An 11,226-nucleotide genomic window follows, 5' to 3' on the forward strand; every position below is an offset into this window, starting at 1 on the left:
AAACCTGGCACCATGCTGAAGTATAAGCAAGAAGCTTATCTTTTCTGGATTAAAACACTTTATCTTGCTAAATAGTGGACTCCATTAATGATCAAGTCCCATAACTTTTAAGCCACATTAAGTCAATTTTAAAACTTTATACCTCCAGGAAAGGCTAGACCTTAAAAGAGAAGTAGAGAGGAGGGTTTTGTTGTTCTCCAAACACTGTCTTCTTTTTGCCTATGCCTCTCCAAAGATGTTTCCTTTTGTTATTGCCCTTGGCAAGTAAGCTGTTCTTTTCTTTTTAATTATTCCTAACTTTGACTTATTCGAAAAATCCCATATGAGTGACTGTGAAGCTGCTGGGCCCTTTTTGTTTGTTATTAGTGTTTGTTTAGATGGCTAAGCATCAGACATAAAGAGAGTCAATTCTGAACAGCTCCCTTTGGCATCTGTGGTCTCCATGAAGATTCATTATGACTTAGCTGCCTTCCAGCTGACAGCATCAATCCTCCTTTTCCTAATACCCAAACAGCTTCCCTCCATTCTTCACTGATGTCCACCAGTCCTGTAGTCCTTGTTTTCATTGACTTTTTGGCAACTAAAAACCTGAGAGAGTGATCCTCACTCTCTTTCCCTGAATTCACCACTATTTCCTCACTCATCTTGAAACACAAACAAGCCAAAAATTAAATTGTCGAACAAAATGAGGAGGGAAATTATGGCCACGTTGAGATATTTCCCAAATGAAATTCTCTTATGGTCAATATAGTGAACAATAATATATCAGTTATGTATTAAATAAGACAGCATGTCGCATATTTAATATTGCTAAGATTTATTCTTTTAGGGTTTAAGGCTATGCAGACAGATGTCAAAGGAGAAAAGCTTGACTTTGTGAACCTCTCCTTTTTAATGTTTAATTCTGTCCCTATTTTAAAGGAAATTTAATTTAAGAGAATTATATCCATATGATTCAAGTTCATTTGTATTTAACTGATCAATGTGTTGTTTTACAAGGCCTGTTTGATGTCAAGAAAGCAAAGTGAGTCCCTTTTCCCCCTAGGCTTTGAAATGCATTTTTTTCCCCTTAGAAGTATTTGGCAGTTTATAAATCCCAACTACCAAAGACTGAACTTGGGTTTAAAATTAGAGCATTAAAACACGGAACAACATCCAAAAGGGTAGTAAATTTCAATTGAGAAAATTGCCTTTAACATAATGGTTTTTCATGTCTTTCTGCTTATTTTAATTTTTAATTACAAAACCAATTTCTTAAGAAAAAAAAATCTTAGTGAAAGCATTAAGAAAAGAGAGCTCTATCATATTAGAAAAAAAGAGTAATAAATAATTCATTAAATAAGAGAACTTTGAAAAGTTGGTGTCTTTGCCTGTTTTAATTATTTCCTTCCATGAAGAGGAAACATGTTATACTGAGAAAAGCATGGACTTTGAAGTGGGACAGTTTATACTACTCTAACTTAAAAGACACATGAATTCAGAAGAGTTTCAACCTTAGTTTCATCACTTAAGAAATGTGATAATATCACTAATATCTGAATATGTTCAGCATGAGTTCACGCCTTTCCCTACACCTAACTTTTCCTTTACTTATATATTTTTGTTATGTACTATAGAGGCTATCAATCTTAAAGCTGATTGTGTGTTCTTCATTGATATTAGCATAGGGATGTTTAAAGATACACTTCCAAACAACTTTTAATAACTCTAAAGGAACACATCATTTTATTTTTATGTGCTGACTTTAATTTTTTTCTAGTCTTGGTTTTCTTTGATTTCCTTAACAATTTATCATTGTTTTGAATCAGATGTATTTTGTAAGGTCTTTTGGGTCAGTCAGGTTGAAAACATGAACAGATGCATATGTACATACATAGATAGTTCTGAGGCTGTACCCATACAGTGCAGAGGAGCTACAATTTACCGTGAGAATTCAGACTGTCATAGAGCAATGGCAGAATATCTGAGAAAAAGTGATCAAGATCATAATCACATTGAAAGATAATATCAATCTCTCCCATCCATGATTTGCCAAAGTATTTTTAAACTCTATCTTAAAAATCCTTTTTTTTTAAATATATACACGTGTTGCCACATTTTTACACAGTAACTGACTTACCTCCAAAGTCACATAGTTCAGGTATGTAAGCAATCCGTGAGTACTACACAAGATGTCTGGGCAAGCTCAAAGGGAAACAAATATCACCGATACTATTTGTAACAATTCTTCTACTTGGGTTGGGACAAGAAGAGAGAAGCAGCTGTCTCTCTTCAAGATTTCATTTTTCTTATATTTTTCTCCTTAGCCTCAATTTATTGTGATTATCATATTGTAAAATAGGTAGAAAGGTAGAGAATAAATGTTAATTGAATAAGAAGAAATGGTTACCAATGAGAGTATTCCTACCATCTGTATGGCTATAGTTTCAAGGATCTAGGCACCAGGAAAATAAATAAGAATATTTGATTTATTGGTCAATGTTCTAGTCCAGAGAACTTTGAAGTTTAATGTAAGAAGAGATACAGGAGAAAGTCAGATCAAATTTTGGAATTCTGGAAGTGGAAGATCAGAATACACTTTGCCATTTGTACTTTCCCAAACCACTTTTTGTGTTCTAGCAGATTTTTCTTCTCTTTGACTACTATCCTTTTTCTTATTCCCTCATGGTATTCTCCAGCCCTTTTGGCTCGTTAGTGACTATAGTGTTGGTGTTGATATGTGTTTGAAATAAGGAAATAGGATATTTAGGGGCTGCAATTATGTTATTTACAACTGTCGCTATGTACAACAACATATCCTAGAATGTGTAAATACAGTAGGATCTCTTTTCTCCAAATTGCATTTAAACAACCTGTCAGATTAATCAATGCTCTCATTTCCTAACGTAAAACATAGGAATCAAGACCAACAATGCAGTTAGACAGTCAATTTGTTAGTATAGCTACACATTTCTCGTAGTCATTAAGTTGAACTTTAAAAAGGCACTGCCTATTCTGGATGTAGTTACTGTTGTAATTAAGTAAATAAATAACTAATAAGTAAATAAATGAACTATGTAAATAAATAAACTAATGAGATGTAAGTACGAAAAGAGAGGCTATTTAAATTAATTTGAATGACTTGGAAAAATCTCAAAGCTGAGTCACTAAAAGAAACAAAACTAAAAAATAGTATTGAATTAGATGTGGGTGAGAGAACTAGAAAAATACATTAAGATTACATCATCCCTCTTTGTAAAAATCCCCAGTGTTAACCAACTTATTTACTTAACTGACCAACCAGTGGTCCCAATTGTGCTGTTTAACACACGTACTCTAAGTATTTGGTGATGGAATGAAAGTAATTGATTCAATTCATTCATCCAAACCAATGGAACAGACGCTCAGTAAGCAGTTGATTGTATCAGGGCACATTTGCTCTCTTTCCAGCCTTAGACAATGTCTGATTAGGCACAGCTCAACTGTACCCAGCCATGCATTTCTGAAGCCATAAAAATGAGCATTCTGCATAAATATTACTCTCTTCAAGAGACATTTTTAAATAGAAGATTTTTGAAATTTTGACAGGTTTTAGAGTGTTTTCTATTATACACACACACACACACACACACACACACACACACACACATATATTATATCTACATCATCATATAAATGTCACATATAGTGACCCCTTTTGATTTCCTTCTTGCTATAAAAGGCATCCCAGTAATATACACTGGATATCTAGAAATCCTCAGAATTCTCCTTCCATTGTACACATCACACTTGTACATAGTTCCATTCTCTGGGTTTAGGCTCCTTATTTGATACCACTCACATCTTACTGTTTCTTTCTATTTCTACATCTTGTTAGGCTCTTGATTTCCACAGAAGAGAAAAAATGTAAATTTCATTTATATGTGTAAATAGACATAGAGGTGGTGGAGATATGTCCAGAAATAATCCAATAAGGAAAAGTGTATGAGAAAGCACCATCTAACTTCAACCCCTATGTTTTTGAGCATGCTCTTCTTTCTATTTGCCTAACCAATTCAATTGTCTCAACAGCAAGCTTCCTACCCACAAGCCAGCACACGGCTCCTCATGATGGGGCCAGGGGCAGCTTTATGCTCGTGTCTCATGACATCTTTTAGCTCTACCTTCTTGGCCGTCTTAGTACTATTTTCTGTTTTGTTTGTCCTTGCTTATAAATCCATTCAGTATTAACTTCATATTTTTATATCTTTTCCTAGATCAACAGATTTAAAGTTTAGCTCATCTCTAAGATTGCTAAATTAGTCTTACCATTGAAACATGTAAGTTCTCACTCTGCTTAAAAGCTCCATAGCCACAGGCTAGTTCCCCAATTTCCTTTCCCTAGCTTATCTTCTAGAATCCTGACAAGTACTGTTCTCTTTATCCAGCTTTCCCAAGGTATGTATTAAGAACAAGCTTTCTGAAGGAAATGGTATCCAAAGTAAACTTGAAAAGTAAAAGTTAAACATGATCTTTAAGAAAAAAGGAAAGATAGATATCTCTGTCAATTGAGTCTTATTGACAGATTTTCATGTGAACACTGTGCTTCTGTTCACATTAAAATTCTCTTCTTTCTCTCCAGTTTGGCTCTGTGAGATCACATCTATTTTCACAGCATCAAATACCATCTGTAAGATGAAGACTCTCCTTTGAGTTATATAACTTCATTCTAAATTCCTCTTTGACATTTTCATTTGGATGTCTCACAGATCTCACAGTTAATACTTCCCATACTGAACTCTTAATTTCCCTTAAAGCTTATGTTTCACTGATGTCTTCCCTTTCTCAGTAAATGATGTGACCATCCACACTATGGGCACAATCATATCCCAAATCTAGGAGTTATCTTTGATTATTACCATCCGAGCCAATATGCTATCAAATCCCAAAAGTAGGTCTCCATGGTAGGTCTCAAATCTATCCACTTCTTTCTAATCCACTATTACATTTTATATTCTTCATAGCAATTATTATTATGAAAATTGTTATCATCAACATTATTATTATTTTACTTTGCTGTCCATTTTTCCCAACTAGAATGCAAACTCCTAGAGAGCAAGCCTTCTATCTGTGCTGTTCATTTTCAAATTGTAAGGGCTTAAAGACACTGACATACAATAGATGCTCATTAATAACTATTCACTGATTGGGTATTGCTCTCCAAGTCAAAGTTGTCATCATCCTCCCCTGGATTTTAGGAATATGGAATACTCCATATCCCTCCTCTTCTACTTTCAAAGCCGTTCTCCACAGAGCAAACAAAATGAACTTTTCTATGGTAACAGGACGTTTAACAGAGACATTTTCTCTTACCTTAGAAAAAGCACAATGGCCCAGAGCCAGAGGTCACAAACTAAACAGTAAACAAAAAACAGGCACTAAAATCCAAAAAGAGTGCCCCCAAACTGAATCTGTCTAACTAGGGGCTAGTGATGAACTACCAGGACTGTCCTTACTAAAATCAATCCCTTCACCAGCCTCTCTCTATCAAGTCTTTCAAGCCAAGAGTTGTTGGCCTAACAGGAATTGCAGTGATTTTGTCTGGTGTGGAAAAAAGGAAGAAGTATGTTCCCAGTATCATAGAGCCAAGTTGGCCTGTATCCTACCCAAGTTGCTTATTCAGCTTAAGGGAATACAACTGTGAGTGGGAGTTTAGGAGTCTGAGGGGCAGGATGAAAGACTACAGCAGGAAGTGGATTCCTCATGTGTCTGGACACAGCCATGGACAAGCTCTCCAGAGCCCTTTGAAGAGTTCACAATACCTCTGAAAACGCCAGCAGTGGAAGTTCTGCCCTGGAGAAGGCATTAAGGGCCAGTTACTGGTGACCAGTGAAGCAGCAAAAACTACTGATGGGCGAAGTAAAGTAGACCATGAAAAGAAAGGTCTGGAGTTGTCCCACAACCACAGAACCAACTCCCCTCAACCCAACCTCACTCTGTGCCTTCAGGGAGCTGGCTTAAGTCAAGGGAGAAGATGCGGATTACAAATTTGAGAACAAAGATTTAAACTAGCCAAGGCTTTTAGTATCTAAAAGTGAATACTTGGCTCGGGGTTTTTGTTTTCAAAAGAACATAAGAGAAGGTGTTACCAGAGTATGATTGAAGAATAGATCAAATTCAAAGTAAAGCTATATGATCAACCAATTAATTAGAAAATAAAATCAGATTATTCCATGCTTTTGCTCAAAATTCTATAGCTTTCTGTGGCTTTCTATTACTTTTAGAAAAAGTCAACTTCCTGGTCCAGCTGGCAGCGCTGGGTCATCTTGACCCTGACAATTTTTACATCCAGCCTAAACTCTGTTTTCTAGCCAGACTGACATTCTGGTTTCCAGTTCCCACCACCTTCTTTTCCATTTCAGGGTGCTTTCGTCATGCCTTTCCACTAACTGCGTTGTTCTTCCCTGGAGTTTTTAAGTCCTATTCCACTAGGATTTAGCCTAAGGTGACCTTTTCAACTGCTTTATGGGGTACCTCCACCCCTACTTGCACGCTGACCAATCTTCCCCTTCCCCAAATGCATCCCCACTTCCTAACACAGTACCCAACACATAGTATAGATTCGATGAATAGGCAGTACATGAAAGATTTGTATACTTACCGTGAAAGAAAAACTACCAGAAACCTCATGTCTCATATTTTTTTTAACAGAATCTACTTTGTAAACCTCTTTCTTGGAAGAGATTAGCATTTCTGATAAAATATTTTATTTTCTGTTGGAGCTAAATGATACTATGACCTAATAAGAAGTTAACAACTCGCCCATCCAGCTGACTTTTAACTGACCATGATCTTTTACCTTATTTTTTCCCTTATCTTCCACCTATTATTATCTAACTATTCCCTTTTCTTGTAAGATGTCCTTTCCAAGAAGGAATTTTGAAACAGGCCTGCATGAGGCTCTCATCTTGCAGCAGGCTGTAAATAAACTTTAACATGTACAAATAATTGATTTGTAAGAAAAGATATTTTAAAATTGTTGGAAATATTCCATAAATGTTTGCCTGCCTCATGAGGACCCATGCAAGTAAAGCTAGTGCCATGACTGAAGCGAAAAAAAAAGTCACAACAAATTTGATGTTGTGATTATTTGTGTCTCTCCAATTTTTTTGATGCTGTGATCAACCAATGAGGTTTTGCTGACACTCAGCAAACTGAGCTCATTTTCAGAGCCCTTGTTTATCAAAGTTCTGTGACCATCTTAAGGATGTTTGTTCTGTTGGATTTGGGAGCGGTCCAAATTAAGGATCTGAATATATGGTTTTGGTTAGGCGGTAAACACTCTTCAGAGTGAGAGTCTACAGAAGTGCTTTGATATTGGGGGGTCTCCACAGGGAGACAGGGCTATACACTCGGTTTCTTGTCATTGTTTTATGTCTGAAGAATTCCTGGATCTTTGAGGAATCACATGACTAATTATAGCTGACCACTGTTTTATATTTAAGAAATCTCATGATTGTTTTTGAAGAATCCCATAGCTGGGATTATATTGTGACTGAAAAATGACCACCTCTTTAGAATGCCTGGGATGGTTATGTAATTAATTCAGAAATGTTTTGGCTGTGGGAAGTTATTTTGTGTTTTGCCTGCAGGGTTTTGTTTGTGTATGTGTTTATGTCTGTTTTTGCAATTATCTTCAGCTAATTGTATAATTGCTTCAGCAGTTTTTGTTTTGTTTTGTTTTGTTTTGTTTTTTTGCCTTCTCTGAAAGCAGTTATTTGGAATCCTTTATTTTGATGGTCAGTGAGATTCTATAGGCAGTCTTATGTTTAGAAGTTAGATCCTCACCTAACCAATTGCATAGAGAACCAGAATAAGGGATTCTAAGGATCTTTAGACTTTCCTTTTTCATATCCACTGTAACAATGATTAGCTAGCCATTCTCTTTCATGGAAAATGCCCCTACTAAAGAAGATTTGATTTGACTGCTTTAGACTTTTCTTCTTGTGGCAGTCTTGAAATGAAACATTTACATATGCCATTGGTTTCTCTATGCACCTAAAAAGTATTGTTGTTGGACGTGTGTTTTGTTCTGTTTTGTTTTCATTTGTATGTCTGCTTATTTTTGTATTGAAACGAGCTGTTTACGGCTCTATTTTCTCAAAGGGAGTATAAGCTCCTTAATGTCAGAGACTTTATTCATCATTCGCTTCTGGCACATAGTAGGTACCCAGTAAATATTTATCAAATAATTAGGTCTACCTTTTTCACAATTGTATCCAATGTTCAGCACAAAGCTTACATAAAGTAAGTAGTTTTTGAATGAAAGATCTAAAATGAATTCTAGTACCTACATAAATCTCATTCAGTACCTACATAAATTTGTCTACCTACATAAATTCCTTTGCTGATACATTAACATAAACTGGAGACAATTTTCTATATCACCCTTCTTCACTTTCTTTTCTGACTACAGTCAACCACTCATCAACAAACTTTATCTCAGAGTCCTAATGTTTACTCGAGTTTTGATATCAGCTTTTGGTCCCTTTAGTTTGTAGAATTCTTGAATTGCCCTCTTTCCTTTTTGGACTTGGCTCTAGTTCAGCTCTTGGTTCTGTTTACCTGTCTGGCTTTGCTGCCTTAGGTATTTTCCCACCAAACCTAATCTAAGCCTTGAATCTGTGGGAATCCACAGCCTAAGTACTGATACTATTTCTAGAAATTAGGTACTAGGGAATGAAAAAAGTAGACTTGGTAACCAGCCGATGACACAAAATCCTAGAAAATTTTCCATGTAATGACAGGATCCTGGCTAAAATCCTCCCACTTTTTTATGAAAATAGGCTGTTTTAAAAATTCGTAATTTTAAAATTTCAAGAAGTTTTAGTATCCTACGAAAAAGAAGTCTTAATTTGCCTTCAAGATAAACTAATTTTCTTATGCCACAATCACCCAAACAAACCACATAAGTCTTTATTTATAAAAATGTGATGCAATGATATTTTTTAGACTAAGGACAAAAACAACTTTTATTTTAAAGTATGATATCTGAAATAACTAAAAAGTGTGTTTATCAATTTACAGGCTTTAGGATGTATATTGTCCTATGTATCATTATTTGTTACTTTACTGAAAACCCAGGCATTTTTTTTTTAATGTTTCAAGGTTTTATTAAATCCTAGTTAGTTAACATCTGGTATAAAATTAGTGAAGGAGAGGGAGTTTGGGGCTGTGACTTCCAGGACAAACTGTACTATATAATAATATAAAAAAGTTTTTCATTAAGGGCAGACTTGCAACTCTGGAAAGCCTGTTTTCCTTAGTAAAACATTTATTTTATAAATTTGTCTATAGAGTTCATAGTCTCCAAGAATTAGTTTTGTTTATAAGAATATATTTGTGATTATTTCTTTGCCTCACATGGTAGCCACATTACTTGCTGCATCGAACTCATCCTCTAATTTTTTCTAAAAATTCTTCTACTACGACAAAACTGCTCTCATCAAAGTCAACAGAGACCTCTGTGCAGCTAAACCTGATGGTAACTTGTCATTACACAAATTATTTGATTTCTCAACAGCATTGGCACAGTTTATCATTCCCTAGTCCCTGATAAACTTTCTTCTCTTAACTTTAGGATATCATTCTCTCTTCTGGTTTTATTCCTATATCCCTTGTCTCTCCTCAGTCACCTTTTCTGATTTCCATTTCTTGCAAATCTCTAATGATCAAAAATTCCAGAGCTCCTTTTGGTTCTCTTTCTCATCTCCTTTCTTGCCCCTCTCATCCGTCGATGGTCTTGTCCGGTACCATGAGATTAAATGTCCAGATAAGTATCTCCAGACCTCGCTTCCAAGCTTCAGCTTAATTTCTCCATCCAACTGCCCAGGATCCTACCCTGCTGAAAAATAGATATTTCACATTTTTCAGGCCCCAAACTAAACTCCATTAAACTTCACTGCCTCAAACTTTTCCCAACTCTATTGATGACAATCATGCTTCCTGGTTACTCTCTCTCTGGCTGATCATGATTTCTTTCCCTCATAATTCACATGTAATTTGCCAGCCTTGGAAATAGTCATTCACTGCTGCTATTCTGGCCCTGGGCTTTGTAATTTCTGGCTCAGATTACTGCAATGACTTCCTTGCTCCTCTGGATGCTTCCATCCTTCTGCTAGAGTCTAATCTCAAACAATCAGAGTCATTCATGAAAAACGTATGTCAGGTTATGCCACTCCTCTTCACAAAATTCAACTGTTTCACTCAGAATAGAAATTTAAGTTCTTTTTTTTTTTTAAGATTTTATTTATTTATTTGACAGAGAGAGAGAGACAGCTAAAGAGGGAACACAAGCAGGGGGAGTCGGAGGAGGAGAAGCAGATTTCCTGCTGAGCAGGGAGCCCGACGCGGGGCTCGATCCCAGGACTCTGGGATCACGACCCTGAGCGGAAGGCAGATACTTAACGACTGAGCCACCCAGGCACCCCAAAATTTAAGTTCTTAAAATAGCTTATAACCCTATATGGTTGTCTTCCATTACATCTCTGACTTCCATTTCCTTGTGCACTCTCCCTTGTTCATCATTACAATTAAATTCAACTCCTTGGCAGCTGGGTGGCTCAGTCATTAGGTGTCAGCCTTTGGCTCAGGTCATAGTCCCAGGGTCCTGGGATTGAGCCCCACATCAGGCTCCCTGCCCAGCGGGAAGCCCGCTTCTCACTCTCCCACTCCCCCTGCTTGTGTTCCCTCTCTCGCTGTGTCTCTCTCTGTCAAATAAATAAATAAAATCTTAAAAAATAAATTAAAAAGGGGGGGGCGGAGCAAGATGGCAGAGGAGTAGGAGACCTGGATTTCACCTGGTCTCAGGAATTCAGCTGGATAGGGATCAAACCATTCTGAACACCTACAAACTCAACAGGAGATCGAAGAAAAGAATAGCAACAACTCTCTGAACAAAAAAGCGACCGCTTACTGGAAGGTAGGACGTGTGGAGAAGTGAATCCGAGGCGATATTCGGGAGGATAGACGGCGGGGGAGGGAGCCTCCGTCCGCCGCTTCTGGCAAGTGATAGAGCCGCGGAGCACAAAATCAGACCTTTTAGAAGTCGGCTCTGCTGAGGGACGTCGCTCCAGTGGCTAAGATGGGGGTGGAAGCCTCGCAGGCCAGTGTGGTCTCAAGACCATCGGGGTCACAGAAAGACGGGGGATGCCTGAGTGCAGCAGAGCTCCCAGGTATCGGAGTGGGGAAGCCGGCTGCAGAGACGGA

The sequence above is a fragment of the Zalophus californianus genome, chromosome 7 (genome assembly GCF_009762305.2).
Source record: "Zalophus californianus isolate mZalCal1 chromosome 7, mZalCal1.pri.v2, whole genome shotgun sequence".
Lineage (NCBI taxonomy): Eukaryota > Metazoa > Chordata > Mammalia > Carnivora > Otariidae > Zalophus > Zalophus californianus.